The sequence below is a fragment of the Balearica regulorum genome, chromosome 3, assembly GCF_011004875.1.
Source record: "Balearica regulorum gibbericeps isolate bBalReg1 chromosome 3, bBalReg1.pri, whole genome shotgun sequence".
Classification (NCBI taxonomy): Eukaryota; Metazoa; Chordata; class Aves; order Gruiformes; family Gruidae; genus Balearica; species Balearica regulorum.
In genome coordinates, this window is record NC_046186.1 from 55,488,619 (window position 1) to 55,506,329 (window position 17,711).

The 17,711-nt window shown below is 41.4% G+C and overlaps 1 long non-coding RNA gene across 1 annotated transcript; it reads right to left on the reverse strand.

Annotated features, from left to right (window-relative positions):
• Positions 1 to 11,024: 11,024 nt before the first annotated feature.
• Positions 11,025 to 12,950, reverse strand: LOC142601271 (uncharacterized). Its single transcript, XR_012834873.1, has 2 exons — positions 12,135 to 12,950; positions 11,025 to 12,076 (listed from the first exon to the last, which is right to left on the reverse strand). It is a non-coding gene; the product is annotated as an uncharacterized LOC142601271 (long non-coding RNA).
• Positions 12,951 to 17,711: the final 4,761 nt, after the last annotated feature.

Consider the following 17,711-nt stretch of genomic DNA (forward strand, 5'->3'; position numbering starts at 1 on the left):
ACCTTGATAGATAATGGCCAGCAATGGTTGCACAAACTGTCTGCTGTGAGCAGGGACAGTAGATGATCTCAGGTTCAGATAGGGTAAAAGCTGAAAAGTTGTAATCAGAGCAGTGAGTAAAGCAGAGGTTTCAACACTGAGACATGTTTATCCCTGTCCTGGGGAGCTGGTGCAAAGTGTTTTCTCCATTTAGAAATGTAACTTCAAAGGCTGACAAATACATAGTGGGCTCCTTTACCTTACCTTGAGGAGGTAAGTGTCCCTCTAGATGCCACGATCTCTTGCCAGAACTCGCCCTGCCTTGTAACTGGACTTGAAGAGAAAAGCACTACTTAAAACCAGAAACTTGTGATAACCCAATGGTAACCATAGTGTTGTCACACAGTATTGGCCTGAGGGACTTCCTTTTGCAGGACATAAGTAGGAGTGGCACAAACAAAACTCTGAGACTTGCCTCTTCCAGCCAAGGCAAATGTTGGCTTCCTGGTCTTAGTCTCTAATCTGCCATCTTGGAAACATGTCACTGTGTCCTTTTCTTCTCTCAGGAATTTGTCTGCAAACAGAATGAGCCTTGGCACTGGTCAGGTCTCAGGGTACAAGACTTTTCTAGCAGAGGAGCTATTCTGCATGGCCTATAGTTCCTATTACTGGGTTTTGATGGGGAGAGGTGGCTCCTGAGGCTTTTTTTGGTTTACCACAGGGGACTTCTTTGTAATTATCAGCTGTGTGAGCTTATATAAAATGTGCCGTTGTACCACTTGGACTAAGTACAAATGCAAACCACCTGCTGTTCTGCAGCCTGAAGTGTGAAGATTGCTCTGGCTTTTGTCGTCCAGTGTTCAAAGTGAGAGAGGGTGTCACCGTGACTTCTGAAGGACTCACAGACAGACGTGGTGACAGTGGCACCCTCTGAGTCATTCCTCTATTTGAAAGAAGCTGTGTTGCTGCTTATTTTGGAAAGATGTGGAGTTGTTCTTCCTCGAAGAGTGTGATTCAAGCCTTTCAGATAGAAAAGTTCTTCCCCATGTGTAAATTTATCTAATATTGAGTCTCCTCTGCTTATCATCCATATTTTCTTATAGCATAATTTTTAGAGGCTGTAGTCCATCAGCTGAACATCTGCTAATAAGCAATGTGGGTTCAGATCTTTATTTTTTTGCCTGGGGTTAAGTTGAATATGGGATCTTTAGTTACTGGCTACTGGTTGAAATACAGGTTCTATTTCTTGCTGATAAAAGCCAGATGCAGTTTTACCTGGAGCTGTTCTGTATTACCAGCTCTAGTGTGAGGGAATCTCTACCCAGCTGAAGAGTCCTGAAGAGCTTCCTTTTCTGTAAGGTCACAGGTGGGCTGTTGCCCACATTTTAGGGTTGGCTACTCGGTGGGAAACAGAGATGCGTTATAAAGATCACAAGTCTGTAGATGATGACATGCACAGGCAGCTTATCTCTCAAACTGTGCGTGTCAAAGCAGTTGTTATTTGGTGAGAAAAGTCATGTTTTGCTTTTATCTGTTAGTCTCCCAAGAAAGCTATCTGATAACAGAGCTAAATTCAGAAGAGTCCATGGCTGTGCTGTTCTTAACATTCCCTTTTTACAGATCACTATTAGAAAATAAGGAAGAAAGAAAAAAAAATAAAAAGCAGAAGAGATTTCACAATCAAACACTCTTCCCAGAGCCTGTGAATTAATCAGTAAAAGGATGATTTTGTTCCAAGCATTGATAAGTTGTCATTATAATTCTAAGAGCATTTCAACAGCCTTTCACCAGTTATATCTCTCAGAGTCTTGTGACTTGTTCATTGGAAAAACTGTACCACGTGTGCAGCTGTTCTGCTTTTACAAGATAACGAGGCATCAAAAGATGCCAGGCATCGTGCCAGATAACGAAGCCATTAGAGCAAGACGACCACAGCGCTTCTGCCTAAACGCCTCTGCTTGTTCCAAAATCATCAAATGGTCACAGCGGTGAGCAGATCTGCCTCCTGTGAGGGATACCTCTGCCCAAAGCCTGATCCTGGAACTGTGCTGAGATGTGTGACCCTGGAGTTAGAGGGAGCCATTAACTAACTCTTGCGGTGAAAGAAGGACATTAAAGAATTTCAGGTCAGGATCAAGTGGTCTAATATGAGAAAAGAAATGGGTATTCATATTATTTTGATACGACTACAAACAGAGGGTTATAAGAAGGTATTTTCTACTACTTCAGTGGTACATTAGAACTTGCTTTTTCACGTTTTGCTAGCTTTTAGAATAAATGCAGATACCTCAGCCTGCTGCCAGCAAATACCAGATACCTTAACTGCTGCCTTCTGTAGTCAGCTCTCTTTATTCTGAAAATGTTTTTTCCTTCTTTATTCTCTTCTCTTCCAATTTCAAGTAAATATTTGGTGAGAGAATTTGTATGCCATAATTCAGTATTGGAAATAATTAATTACATCTATTAACTCAGAGGATAATGTAGTTCATCTGTATTTTTTTCCTTTTTTGGGAATCTGCAAAGGGTATTCCAACTGCAGCTTATTTTGGGACACTTTAAAGACCAGGTAAATCTAAACCTTTGTGACATGGGAGAAGGAGAACTGGGGATGCAAATACCAGCTTGCTTGCATGGGTGGCAGGAGAGAGAGAAATAAAGCCTGCGGTCAACCCCCTTGAGAAAACAATGGTGAAAATCCTCAAAGCAATCCCTCACTGAAACAATAAATCTCTCAGGAAAGAAATGGGGCTTCCTTTCCAGAGCAAGAAACTGTAATGGATCTTGAAGATCTCCTTGGCTTCTTCCCGCTTTGCATCACTTTGCTTCAGTCCTGCTCTGTGTTACACAGCTACACAGAAGTATAGTGTACATGTATAAAAAATGAAGTTATTAAGTCAGTGGTTTCATCTTACTTATCTCTGTAAAATGTGTGTACAGCTATCCCTGTACACAGTGATATATTCATAGAGTACAAGAATAAAGTTACACTTGAGAGAAAAAATTGATTTCAAGTTCAGTAGCTGATGCTGGCACCTGGTCTCCTGCCTGAGAGGGTTTGTTGCTGTGCTTGCAGGGCGTTAGTGTAGGTGATATTACTGACACAGAGTTGGGCTCCTCTGATTATCTCAGTGTGAAAATTTTAAATTGGTATTACTGAGAAACATAATGCAGTAGATGATGGCTTTTGCATTTATTTTAAAGCTTTAATTTTAGGTTTATGAGCTCTTCACAGAGTCAAGAGGTTTTTTTAAGATCAATTTTCTGGGTCTGCAGTTTTAAACTCTGCTTTAAATTCCATTTCTGAGCGAAATGAATTGCATGGTCCCTGCTCAGCCCAAGCAGACCAGGCCTGTTGGACCACTTAATGAGTGGGTAGATGTGGCCTTGGGGGCAGATGATAGGGTCCAGCATCCCACTGCAGGCATCATCACTTCTATTTAAGGAGAGAATCGCAGTGGCCACATTGATTCCTTAACTTTCGGAAGATGTGGTTTATAAGACATGAAAGCCTTCATGCACCTTTTCGGGTGGTGGGAAGGAAGCACGACCTTGGCCAGAGCTGCCGGCTGACCTTGGGGAATGCGGAGCGAGGGGCCCTTCCTGCACCCCAGGAAGCCTTGCAGTCCCGGGCACTCTCCTCCCAGCCCCAGCCTCAGCACTGGGGAGGTTCATCTTCTTCCTGCCTCAGCCAGCCAAGGGTGCATAATGCCCCCATCCCAGTGGCATAAGAGGCTACAAAGACCTTACCCCATGCTGGTCCCTTCGCTCCAGTATTCCCTGAAGGAATAAAAATAATTGCATGCCACAGTTGCTCATTCGCAGAGCACATGTTTGCATCTCTCGTAGCCTGTGAAGATTACACAGGCAGACAATACAGATCAAAGAAATCAGAATTATGACTTGCGATGATCGCTCACCAACAACTCTGACACCAGCAGCAGCAGTATGCAAGCTAAAAGAGACTGTTATAAACCTTTTCAGCTTCTGCCTCCCTAGAAAGTAACGTTCACTGCAACTCAAAAGCCAGCTGGTTGCCCTCCTTTAGGAACCAATGTGCTCCAGAGGGGACTGCAAGGATGTCAGTGGAAAACCAGCAACCCAAATGATTGCAGTAGGTCTGTTGTTTTTAATGTGTATCTCAGCTTTGAAATGTGAGGTAGCTGAAGACTCAAGTTGATTGACATATTTCTTGCATATGCTAATGCTGATTTATGTGTTAGGATTTCCATTTGCAAAAATGCTTGGTTTTGGGGCCAGCCCTGAGATGGATTCCTGGGATGACTGCTCTGTCCCTGCGGTGCTTCAGAGCCAGCTCACATTCCTGGGTAATGCATCTTGCGAGGGTTACCCACACTGGTCTGGAGGGGTTCAGCTGGAACAGGAACAAGACCACAATAACTTGCTAACTTTCAGCTCTGTTGAAAACACAAGGCAAAACCCCCCATCACAACATCCCAACAAATGGAGAAGATCAGACTGGTGTTAAGGAGGGACTGGCAATAAAGAAGGTAAACATTAAAGACTTGGTGTTCTTTTAAAAGACAATAATGCATCTGACCAGACTCTTTATAATAAAGACATCATCCTAAAATTTGAGTTTGTGTGTGTGTATGTGTTTTGAAATACAGCTACATTAAAAATAAGCACAGAAGAATGTAAATATTGCGTAAACTTTAAACAAGAGCCAGAGCCAGAGCAGCAGAATGAGAGACCATCACTGTCTGTTCACAGTGACTCTTCCCTGAAATATGGAGTCAAAAAAACCAACCTAAGCTTGTTTTCATGCAGCTGCATTGTATATGAAAAAAAGATGAAACAGCAGCTGAGTGTTTTGGTGTTGAGCAAATCTTACAATAGTTTTATCTTATTTAATTTGTCTTGGAAGCAGAGGATATATACCACTGACAAAGCAATGAATTTTGGACGAGGCGGGGATACGGCGCAGCAATAGCTGTAGCTGTTCCCAAGGCATGTCAGGATCCAATTCAGTTTAAATTGAGGCGTGGGAGGATCGAGAAGTCAACCGTGCACAGGAGCTTGTGGCGAACCTCTTGCACTGGGAGATGCAGATGCTGGGCTCGGCGAATAACTACCTAATCAGAGGCAGGATGAGGGAGCAGCTCTGCAAATAGCTGGTGCTGGGGAGAAGGGAAGCTTTACTGCATTGCTCATGTACCTAAAGGAAGAGGTGATTTCTAATTGTGAAATTCCCATGCAAATCATGTTCTTGTATTGCTGTGCAGCGCCTCATAACTTCATGTGTGGATAGGGAAGCTACCACACAGAGGAAGACTATATATTCGCTATCACAGCTTGATTGTTTTTATAATATTACTTAAATGCCAGTACTTGCTGTGCTTTCTAAATGTTGATCCAATTTATGAGAGCTTTAAAGAAAGCATGTGGGTGGCTGATTAGCATGATGGTTTTTTCTAGTTTTATATGAAATGATGTTGTCATTTACCAAATAAAAAGAAATGATCCTGCATATTTCTACTTTGTTTTTTTTTTAAAAAAAAAAACACCACCAAAACAAAAAACCCAAGACAGACGTGTAAGTTGAGATGGCTAAGTGTATATGTTGTCTGGTACTTTCCTACTTACTTACTGTGATTTGTTTAAAACCATTCTACATTCACGCTAACAGAAAATTATTAAAATCTAAGTTTCTTCATTGACTTGCTCATAAAATAAACTAAGGATTCAGACTAGTTTTTAGTAGACAGGATTCTGTACCACAGAACCTTGTAACTACCAGGATGCTCCAAGTGCCTCAGAGTGGCTGACAATACAGGTTTTCAGGCAGTCGTGCACTTAACTATAAACTTCAGGTTAAGCCTGTGGAGTCATCCAGCCTCTTAATTAGCAAGTTCTTAAGCATCTGAATGGTCACAGAAACTCGGTTAACCTTCTTTTCCATTTTCCCTAATAGCACCCTCCAATTAGTTACAGTGCTGTTCAGAATTCTTTTTCCTCTCTGAACTTCCAGAGAAGGTACCTGCCTGCCCCTGAGGAACTCCTGACTTAAGGCCAAAAGGTTGGAGTTGGAAGTACTGCTGCCAGGGGGGGTGATTGTCAGAGCCACATCTCATCACAGACGTGGCCAATGTTCTTCTTCACCAGCGAAATAGAGATTCTTCTCCTATTACCCTCAGGGCTCCTATTTCTAATCACTAATGTGGTGTCTCAGCTAAGGAAGCAATTTGCACAGCCGGGACCAGGAGGAAAAGCTCACCCAGCCTTGTACCCACCGTATTTTGGGTAGGAACCATCTCTGCATCCTCCAAGAGCTCCAACAGAGCACCTTAGATAAAGGAGATATGTTTGAAAAATTAACATTGAGAAACCAGGCTGACAGAGAAAAATACCACAGTCTTTCCTGTGCCTGCCAGGCTGTTGTACTTGCGTTACAGCAAAATGATGACAAACCTTTTTGATGTTTGACGCCAAATTAATTTAAAAGACCTTGCAACTTAGTGTCAGCTCGAATCTCCGTCCCAGGCACCAGTGCCAAATTTGGCAGTGGATCACCATCACCACGATAGTGCAGCTTCTGAACAAATGCTTCTGTTTTGTTGCCTGCAGTGAAACATTCCAAGAAGAAACTGAGAGGTCAGCTTTAATGTAACCTCCTTAAGAAGGAGGGGTCTGAATTAACTTGAATCTACATTTACATTTTCCATCCCATTTTTAAGAAATCAGTGCTGTGGGTACAGTAGCTACAGAAACTCCATGACTGTAGCTCCTTAGAGTATAAGAAATCTGAAGCAGCAAGTACTGTATGATGGAATCTGTTGAAAGAGCAATATGTAATGCCGTATTCTCTATCGATATAGACAACAGCACAGAATAGAAGATAAAAGTAGATGTAAAGAACTAGTAATTTTCTCATAACTATGTCTTCTTTTTAATTGCAGTGTATATGACAACCTGTGAATACTGCTAAGCACAGGTTGAAAATACAGAAGACTAAATGATCAGCATGTGAAGTAAAATCTGACTTTTGAACTGCATGTAGTTGATAGTTGCTCTGGTTACTCACTGTTGCATCTGGAAGCATTTTTTCCCTGAAAAATGTGTGTTAGGATGGTAAATGCTCTTCTTGGGACCTATCAGCAAGACCAACTCCGATGTCTACACAGAACAGGATCAGGGTCTACTCGCAAAATAACAAGAGGGAAAAGTGGATTTCAGCATCTCCTGACTTGTTTTCATTTCTCTGTAAGTATCTTTGCTTATAGAATTATACACTGAAAGCTTATTGAATTTGAAAATTGCAAAGATCTCATCAGTTACCCAGTTGATAATCATGCTGGTTCTGGTTGGTCCCAACATCTAACTTCCTAATCATACTGGTTGTCAAGGTCTGTGTGAAACCAGGAAGGTTTTGCACAAGAAGCAGCAAATTAATGAGAATTGTGAGTATTTATTATTAAGCATCCTCTTTTAGGCTATGACAAAGAGAGCAAGAAATGGTTTTATGGAATGGAGGAGGATTTCTGTCATAAAAAAGCCTGTGCATTTCCAATGATTTATTGCCTGGTAGATCTGCAAACAGAGCTTCCCAGAGCCTGAAATTCTGATTTTGTTGTACCCGGTAAGGCTGGATGCCTGTTTACATTGCCCGATCTCCCAAATTATGTCTAACCAGGCATTAGATTTTGAAATAAGCTTACCCTTATAGAAAGCTATATGGAGAAAAATCTTTGTCTGTAACTTGACCTGATGTCCCGACCTAGGTTACACTAAAACAACAACCTGCCCCACTCCTTCCACTGCTGTTTATTCTCACTCAGAAAAACAGAAGGCAAACTCCTGTTATGGAGAGAGGCAAATGAGAAAAGCTTTCTGAAAAAGACTCTCTGAACCAGGCAGGTCTTCACTGCAAGCACTGGAGAAATACATTTATAGCTCAGCTGACTTCTGCAGGGATTGCTTTTAACTTCCTGACCCTCTCTCCTTGTTGTTTCTTCCCTGAGGACTTTGCGGTGTCTAAGATGCTGATTTCATCTCTTAGTCATGACTTGGGATCCAACATGCTAGTAAAGTAGAATAGCATTCGTATTACTACTTTAAGCATATGTGTGTGCAGCTAAATCTTGTTATCTGTTGCTGTGGTTTTTATCTTTCAGAGATTGCTAAGGAAACTGCTTCTCTTTATCTGAGACAAAACAGTTCTTTGAGTGTTCAGACACAAGCAACAAGGCTAGGTTCCATGCATTGATTTTTTTAAGGAGTCTGTCTGCAATTTGAACTTCTTCAGCCAAGAAACTCAAATAAATTCTGCTTTTAAAGGAGTTCTTATTTCACCTCATTACTGGCTAAATTGTTTTTTATGAATTTTTTAGAAATTGAAAAACTTTTTTGTTTTGTAGGTGCTAGATGTCCAGACTTTGAAGTAATATTAATTTTTACAGAAGACTTGCTTATTGCATTGGGTAGATAGAAAATCTAATTATGGAAATGGACTGTTCCTAATAGTGTGTGTGTATGTGTATGTGTGTATAATATAGAACTATAGAACAAACTCTGTCTAGACTACAGCTAGCTTCAGGCCACTGGAACGTCATGTTGAAATACCTTCAGATTTCAAGGTAACAGACACTTTTTTTCTTTTTAGGGTAGACCCAGCCTCGTTCCATTGTTTTGATTAATACAGAGTCAGAAAGGACACACTTTTCATCAGCCTAAGGTTCCAGGAGATTAGGCTCAACCCGTCAATTGACATTATAAGAATGTGACTTCTCATATAATGTGCTATTATGCACAGTCTCCTAGGAGCCATGCTGACTAACCTGTGCTCAGCTGTCACAAAGAAGTGACATGATATTTACATGTCAGATACCAGCTGCTGATTGCCGATCTGCTTGAAGGTTCCAGCAGTGGCACCATTTCGGCCATGCGAGACCAAACTCAGAAGCAGTGAGAGACTTTGCTCCAGGCTCTGATTTGACCTTAACTAACCACCTGGTTTTCATTGTGGCTTGGGTTCAGCTATCTAACAGGTACCACCAGAGCAGCACTGTATTTGTGTGCACTGATGTTTTTAATTGCTGCACTTGACGCATTTTCCTTTCCTTCAGGTTATGAATCCCTTTGTTCTTTCTTTGCTCAATTTTTGTTTGCAGTAAGACAAAGATGATATTCAGTGCTTTAAAATTCACAGTGCAAGTGCAAAAGGAAAAGACTTGTTGAACATGATCTTCTGAAGCATGAAGCTGATCTCTATAATGCGGCAATTAGGTATTGATTCTGTACGTGTGTGGATATACTCCCGAACAGTACAGGGCACAAGCTGGGATGGGAGTAGATCGTTAGCATGCAAGTTCCCGATGGAAGTAAGGTATCAATAAGGAAGAAGCAGAGAAGACAAACAGCAAAGGGATTCAGTGAGGGTGGAAAAATAGGGAAATCAGGTTTCTGGTTGCTATGCCTGTGCTTTGTTATATTAAGGAAAGGATTTTGACAAGAATTCAGTCTCTGCTCAAAACAATGGCATGATGTTTTGTCTGTGTGACTTGCTCTTTGCACACAATTTCATCTATATAATGACCTTCTTGCTGTGATGATATGAGGGTTTAATCTTCTCCCTGAAAAAAGTAATTTTTTATTTCAAGTTGTTCTTTCAACATCCTTCTTCATTTTCAGTGCATCTTATACAAGTCTGAAGTCCTTCCATTTATGTTCCTTGTTCTGGGAATTCTGAGCACTACTGGTGTTTTGGTGACATCTTCTGGATAAGGTTGCCACTGGAAGAAATAATTAATACTCCTCACTTTCTAACCTTCTATGTGCTTGCTTCTGATCCATTTTGGAATAAAAAAAGTTCACATGTACCGGGTTCCAGTGACTAGCATCCTATGTGAAATTTAGTAATGGGTTTGAGACTCCAAAGTGAAAGATGAAAATGGATCCGATTAAAAATGCAAACAGAAACTGCTTACATGGTGTTTCATACACAGATGCAATGAGATCTTTCGTCTTGCACGTGGAGAAAAGATTTCTTTAATTGTACACATTTCTCTATTTTTTCCTCTTAGGACAGGTCTGTACTGTGTTTCCTGTTGGCTAGGGTAATCTGAGAAAAAGAAAGGCTTTTCTTGCCCAGAGCAAAGACATCCATAGCCAAGTTTCCTGCCTTCAGGAGCAGATGCCTAGAGGAGACGATAAGGTCAAGGTAGGCCAGGAGAAGTAATTCCCAGAACACATTTTTAGCCACAGGCAGAAATGGCGTGGGGGAACTTTGAGCCAGAGTTATATGTAATAGGTTGTGATGGATTTTCCTTCGATCAAATTTTCCAGGTGCTCTTTTGAGCCAACAGAAGCATTTAGCATCCATAATGTCATTCAACAAGGAGTTTATCATCCTCTCTCCATGCTATGTGGGGATCAACTTCTTCACTTTGCTTTGGTTTTGAACTTGACATTCACTAGTGTCACTTGATGCCCCATTTACTTGTATTTGAAAGGATGGGAGATAGCCCTACTTGCTGCTTCTACAGCACTTGCAATTTTATAGACAATGCAGTTTTGTGGGGGTTTGGGCTATTTTTTTTTGTTAGACTGAAGAATCTTAATGACTTGAGTTATTCCTCACCTAAAAGCTGCTCCATACATCTGACTGTCCTTCTATGAAACTTATCAATTTTCCCTTTATCATATTTGAGACAGGGAACTTCCTACAGCACTCAGGGTACAGATGTACCCAGTGTCCCAGCTGTGTGTTTGGGTTTGTATCTTGTTTCAAATGACTCCTTCTCCTTCTTTCTCCTTCTCCTTCTTTCCTCTTCTCCTTTGCCTTCTCCTTTCTTTTTCTTTTTTCTTTTTTTTTCTTTTTCCTTTTTTCTCTTTTCTTTTTTCTTTTTTCTTTTTTCTTTTTTCTTTTCTCTTTTCTTTTCTTTTCTTTTCTTTTCTTTTCTTTTCTTTTCTTTTCTTTTCTTTTCTTTTCTTTTCTTTTCTTTTCTTTTCTTTTCTTTTCTTTTCTTTTCTTTTCTTTTCTTTTCTTTTCTTTTCTTTTCTTTTCTTTTCTTTTCTCTTCTCTTCTCTTCTCTTCTCTTCTCTTCTTCTCTTTTTTTTTTTTTTTTTTTTTTTGTCGTCACTACTACGTTGATCCATGTGAGGCCATTTCCGTTCACCCTGGGGCAACAGAGTCTCTTAAGAAGCTCTGGAGACTTTGAGAAAGCCTCTCTGTAGATGAAGGAGCTGGCACAAGAACGTGGACAAGGAGGTCTGGGCTGGTGCTCTCTTGAAAGACTGGCAATAGATGAGCATAGCTTCCCTTTACAAAATCCAGGCTGAGTCTTCTCCAGGCTGCTGCAGTGACCCGTGTGCTCAGCGGTGCCCTTTACTGCACTGAACACTTCTCCTGTCAGTTGGGAATCCCTGGTCTGCGGTGGCCTGACCTCCCTGGCACCTCTTAGAAATACTGTCATCGCGTTTCCACCTTCCCTTTCCCGCTGACGCCAGGTGAGAGGGTGCACACCACTGGCAGCATTTCAGCTGTTTTATCTCAGCGTTTCTGGAGAACTCCAGAGTGAATGTGATTAGGTCCTGGCCATTCACTACCGCTCGTTCTGTCCGTTCACCGCTTGTTCACCTCTCCTTCACTCTGTCCATTAGTCCATAGCCCTTCTGCTACAGTTTGCATCTGGACAGAGATCCTCTGTGCCTTCTACTGAAAAAAGGGGGATGGACAAGAGGAAGCAGGTCTAGCACTGGAATTTCTTCAAGCTGCTTAATGGTAATTGCAGACATGAAGAGATTCACTTAGGTTTCTGACCATCGCTTATTTTCTCTAGGAAGTTCTATCATATCTGGATCATCTGTATGTCCTTTAGATGCTAAGCTTAATGAGTTCAGAAAAGTTTTGGTTGGCTGGTTGGTTTTTTTTAATACACTTTACCAGTTGTTCCTTGCACATTTTGGGCCTGTGCCAGAATTTGCAATCCTCATTAGAAGGACACCATGCTTTGTTTGTTTGTAAGGATATTTTCTTGCTTTTAGTAATATTTTTTTACCTTGGCACATAGCCATGCTGATTTTCTTTTGATGTTTCTGATTTTCTTCTATTATTTTCTGATTTTTTATTTGCTCTGTGCTCCCAAACTGGCAAAAATGTCTCAATGTCCCTCTTAAGATTTAAGTCTCGCAGTTACCCCTCCTACCTTATTTTCTTAACAAGATTTCATCTTTGGGTGAGTGTCTGTATCCTAAGCCTTTAAATTAAGCAAAATAATATAGAATTCTATTGCTTTTTGTCTGATGTTTTGACTTTAACTCTTCCACTGATCTCCCTGCCACCTTGGAAAGCTGTGTACGTCTCCAGATAAAAATTTATCCCTGCTTTTATGTATTTTTGTAACTCTGAGAGAACGCAGTAATACCATTTCAGTGTATCAGACATTGGTGCTGGACTGTTTCAAGAGGAACTATGCTCTGACATCAAACTTCTCTCCTATCATTGTGATTCATGGGAAAGGTCTCATTTTTATGAGGAGCAACACTGGACCAACTTTGAAGCACTTTTTGAAAACCTCTAGTCCAAATATTGATCCTATCATTTGTCAGTCCTTAAATATGTTTTGAAAACTTATTCACCCAAATTTTGTTGGAGCAGTGTCTCCCCTTCTACCACCATCCCTTGAGCAAGCGTTCCCACCTGCCCATTGCATGTTCTTTCCCAGACACCCCATTTTGCAATGGGGGTCTTCCGGGGCAGTTCTGCCTCCACAACATTTCGTTACCGGCAACGCAACACTTGGAGAGGAAGCACCCTATCTGCTGTTGATCAGTATTCAGCAAGGTTAAAACAGCATTCAGGAAAGAAAAACATCTCTGTCGTCACTCACAAGCAAGTTGTAAGTTTAGATCTGAATCCACTGTATCTTAAGGTGCGCTGCAACACACGCTTCAGCTTCATGGAAAAGGCAAGGTGGGTTACCCTTAAGCTCATGCCTATTTTACACTGCAAGTGAGACTGGGCACTTGTAACGAAATACAGAGTACAGTGCAAATCCACAATGCCATGACCCGGGAGAAACGTGTTCACACAAAAGTGCCTCCGATCTTCTGTGGGAGGGAAACATAACTGTCTACAACACAAGACAGGCAATTAATTTTGATTTGGAAAAGGAGTTACTGAAACCAAGTTTCCAATACTGCCTGTCAGAAAAGCTTAGGGTGGGGAGTGGTTTAGTAGGTTTGTAAAGGTGGGAGTTTTACCAAATTTTTAAAGATTTATCATTGTTTTCATTTATTGCTAAAATAGAACATATTTGCAGGCAATGTTTGGGGTATAGAGGTGACAGCCATTAGGTTTTAGTATTTTTCACACTCCAATAATGACTTATTTACAATGCAAAGAAGGTTGTTTCAGTCCAGATCATCCTGAATAACTGTCTAAATAAAGTTAAAACTGTATTTCCTTCCCACCTGTGCCACTGATGAACACCACTGAGGTGGTGAGAGCCACCTGGCTGAAACTGGACAAAGGTTGACATGAGGGCAGAAGATGTTTGAGCCACTTCTGCATGTTTTATACCACCTGGAGTGTTGTTCAACAGCTGTCTGCCAACATCTGGAGCCGTGTCACAAATTTGTCAGCTGGCGCAGCACTGAAGAGAGAAATTACTGCACTCCTTTGAGCAGCGGTTGTTACAGGTATCATACAGCTGCTACAGCTTGTTGGACACAACATCCATCCATCTTATCCCAGCTGTAATGAAATTGGGCAACTTCTGCCACTCTCAGGGAGACAAAGTACGATACCTAGAAGGCTGCTCTGTTAAAAGTCCTGTAACTTGATAAGCTTCTGGTTGAAGAATTTAATGATTTTCTTTCAGGAAGATGGATGGCCGCTCTCCAAGTGGCTCAACACCACTTCCTTCCACGGGTTGTACGTGCCTGCCAAGCTCTCGCTTTTCTGAAGCCTGATAGTGACATTTCAAATTTAATCATCATTTAAAATCCCAGTAGGAACCAATTTCAAATCTAATCTAAATCGAGCAAAATAAATAGGCTTACACCACAGGTGAATTTGCTCTGATCTATTTCCTGCCTTTCAGATGTCAAAAAAGTCCCAGAAGTTTTGGAGTGGAACTTGGAGAATACACCATACTTCTGCTGTGAGGTGTTAACATCTCGTTAGCCAGCGATTGACAGCTGTCCTGTTTCTCTCTGAACATAGGTGGTGTTAGCTGGGAGGTCTACAGCAACAATTCCATTGGTCTTGTTCAGTATTTCTTCAGCACTGTAACAGTTCCACCCACAATCTCTCTGTGGCCGTGGCAGGTGGTTTCCTGGAGGTCACGGTTGCGGTTGCCTGTTTGCTCCATCCCTGTCTTCACAAAAAGTGACTGTGGAGCATTAGGTTGAATAGACAATCCACTTGTAGGACACATGTGCAATGTTTTCTAATACTTTAATAGCTTATTGAAAATTGATAGCCTATTATTGGCCAGTGCAGTTCCCAGCATTTTTCAGTTGAGGATTTCTGATAATTTCACAGTTATTTTCTCCTCTTCCTCTTATTCCATCCTCAGTTTCAAAGTCCTTTTCATGGGCACCAGGCAACATTCTAAATCTCAGCACGGGTCATGTGTTTTCATCTGTGTTTCTAATGCTGTGTCACAGCAAATTATTTCCCATTTGGGTAGTGCTCTTCACAAAATGCCCTGAATGACGCTCAGTGCAAGTACTCTTTTCAGCTAGGCAGGGGAGAGGGTTTCATGGTGGGTAACACGCTAGGTGTGCACTAAGCAACAGCTAAGGAATTCAGCCTCTGTCTTTCCTGTGTATGGTGAATACTCACGTCATCATCCCAGTTGTTTATTATCTTGTCACTTCGGTTTATTAGCTTGGGGGCTGTCTTGGCTAGTTTGTACATTGACTCCCGAGGGGAGCTGCAGTCTTGTCTGGGGACTCCAAGGCCTGCAGTGATATCAACCACACTGGGTGAGAGACTTTGTTGTCAGTTTTTCTATCAGTGTGGTTCAGTCCTTTATAAGATAAGGTACAAAGAGCTTGCATTTCAGAAACTCAACAGCATTTTAGGTGCTGGACTTAAGAAAAAGACTATTAGATATAACCATATAGATAATATAGAATGATCCAATATCTAAATGGGCTATGGCTTTTGTATAGGTACTCAAGCATCTTTACATGTTTTGCCAAAAATCTCTGAATCATGTCACAAATTGTTGGCTTGGGGTTTTTTTTTAAACATTACTGTACATGCATAATTGCCACTATAAGTATGTACATATACATGTATTTACATTACATAATTATACACAATATATTACACTTGTAAACACATTACTTATGTCAGGTTTTTTTTATTCTTATTTGCAAAGAATTCTTTGAAATGCTGATATTTAGTGATTCAGACACTTCGATTTTTTGGTGTCATGAGTTAAAAAAACAAAATAATTTGCTGTTTCTGGTTCTGTATAGACTGGAATGTTCATTTAAAATGACTCCATCTCACCATGTCTCTAGTGTCCCAAACTTTGTTTCAGCTCTGGTGTGTTTTTTCTGATGCTCTTGCAAATGTCTGAGGTCTTAAAGGTGTTGCTACATTTGTGCCCCATGTAAAAGTCCATTAAATGAGCAATTCATGTTATTCTGAAAGATGCACAATTTAAATTGAGTACATCAGACAAGTCCTGCTGTTAGCAGCAATTAATTTCTCATGTTTTGATGTGGCAATTTTATCATTCATAAGCTTAAGTGCTGGTAGATTTTGAGTTCTCCAGAACCTGTGTGTTTTGTGTCAAAAAAATTGTTCTGTAAGAATGGCCTCATTGCTTGACTGAAAGAGAAACTCATTAGTTTAGCCAAGATGTTTTGCTGAGATTTGCATTTCAATTACACTGAAGCAAGTAGATTTAAAATTAATGGCTTTTTAGATGGTTTTTTTTGACCATGGGTGTGGGGCCCAGAGGGACTGGACTTAGACCTGTCAAGATACATTAACCAGTGAAAAACTCCTGTCTCCTCTGATTTAAAAATGTGGATGCTGCCCAGGTAACATGTGTAATCTATGGAGAAATTTAACAGTTCCTGGAAGCTATGAAGAGTGATGGAGAACCTCATGTTAGGGGCATAATTCTCTTCACTGGCCATAGATGGAGTGAGTGCCATAAAGGGCTTAATCTGAAGCCATGATTTCTCAGATGCCTTCAGCTAACCTTGACCTAGGCATGGAAGTAGATCCAAGCAGTTGCCTGATTGAAGTCCTCACAATAGGCATCTCTATTAATCTTAAACTGTCTTCAGAGTAATTCCGAAGCAAGGAGGCAAGGGCTTGGCTTTATGCATTTTGCTCTGTTTCCTCCTCCTTCGTAACAACCTACAAGCACGTGGCAGGGCACTTGTTCAGGACTTGGAAAACTTGTGTTCTGTCTTCTCTGGAGTCAAAGTGGGTTTGACTCCATCATTTCTCTGGTACCCCAGATGAGTTTGCAGACCAGTGGCTGGATGAGCTCAGGGGGAGCTGTGAGTGTGGTCCAGGAGACAAGGTTTACCAGGTTTGGAAGGGGAGCCGGCATCAGGGCAGCTGCCTCTCTGCACTCAGCTGCTGCAGGTGGGCGGCCACAAATGCCCTCCCTGCCTCCAGGACTATTCAAGTGGTGGCTGAAAACAGAAATGTCCATCATGGATGTGAAGAACAAATAGATTATATTTTGCCAGTAACTTACAGGATGAAGGCTTAGGTACTTAGCATGAAGTCGTTTGTACTCCTGTTTGATATCAGGTTTGGGGTTTTTTAGCATCTTGTGCCCTGGCAAGAAAAAAATATTGTGAAATAATATATAAATTTCAATGCTATCATAATAACTTCTATGATTATGTAGGAATTGCTCTTTGTAGTGACAGCCGTTCTTAGTGTGTGAAATATTTTATGAATACCTTTGAATGAAATGGGCTGAGTGCACGTCAGGATATAGACACCTCCATTGCTCTGAATTTAAATGATATGTCAGGGGAAAGAAAAAGATTAAAGCTTCATGCATATTTTAACAGAGATATTTGGGTCATCCTGCACAAATGTTGAATTCCTTTTCTTTTTTTTTTTTTTCTGAGAGAGCAGAGCACTGTGCTCGTCCCTGTGGGAGGAACACCTTTCTGCCCTTCACCATCCTCCTTTATCCCGCGCCTCATCAGAGGGGTCAAAAATTCAGTGAGGGAGAAGCGGTGTTCACTATACAAATGCATATGTGCTATGCATGCTCCCGACAAGCTGCTTCTCTTACCTTCTTCCCACACCCTCCAGGAAAAAAAAAAAAAAAAAAAAAAGGAGTGTGTTCCCAGAGCGGGGTACGCTGTCTCCCAGGGAGCAGAGGTGGTGTGGTCAGGAGTGACAGGGACATGGATGGGCTCTGCCCTTCAGCCCAGGGGTGGGCAGGATGGCCGGGGCAGGGCAGCAGGAATGGGGCAGCATGAGGAGGAGCTGCACAAGCTCTGGGTGGGATGCCCAGCTCCTGCCCTCCCCCAGGGTCCTCAGGCCTGTGTGCCTCGCTTTCCAAATCTTTCTCTTCAGAAGCTTCAGAAGAAAGATTGAGCCCTCCCAGGCAGAAGCAGTGACCTCTTTTGCTTTCTTACCTGCACGTCCTGCTTTGGAAGAGGGGGATTATAAACAGCCAACTGCAGTTTAATGTTGAGTTTTTCAGTACTGCTAAATAATAGGGGTCCCTGAACATCCCTGCAAAAAAGGTTGTGATCTGGGGGGT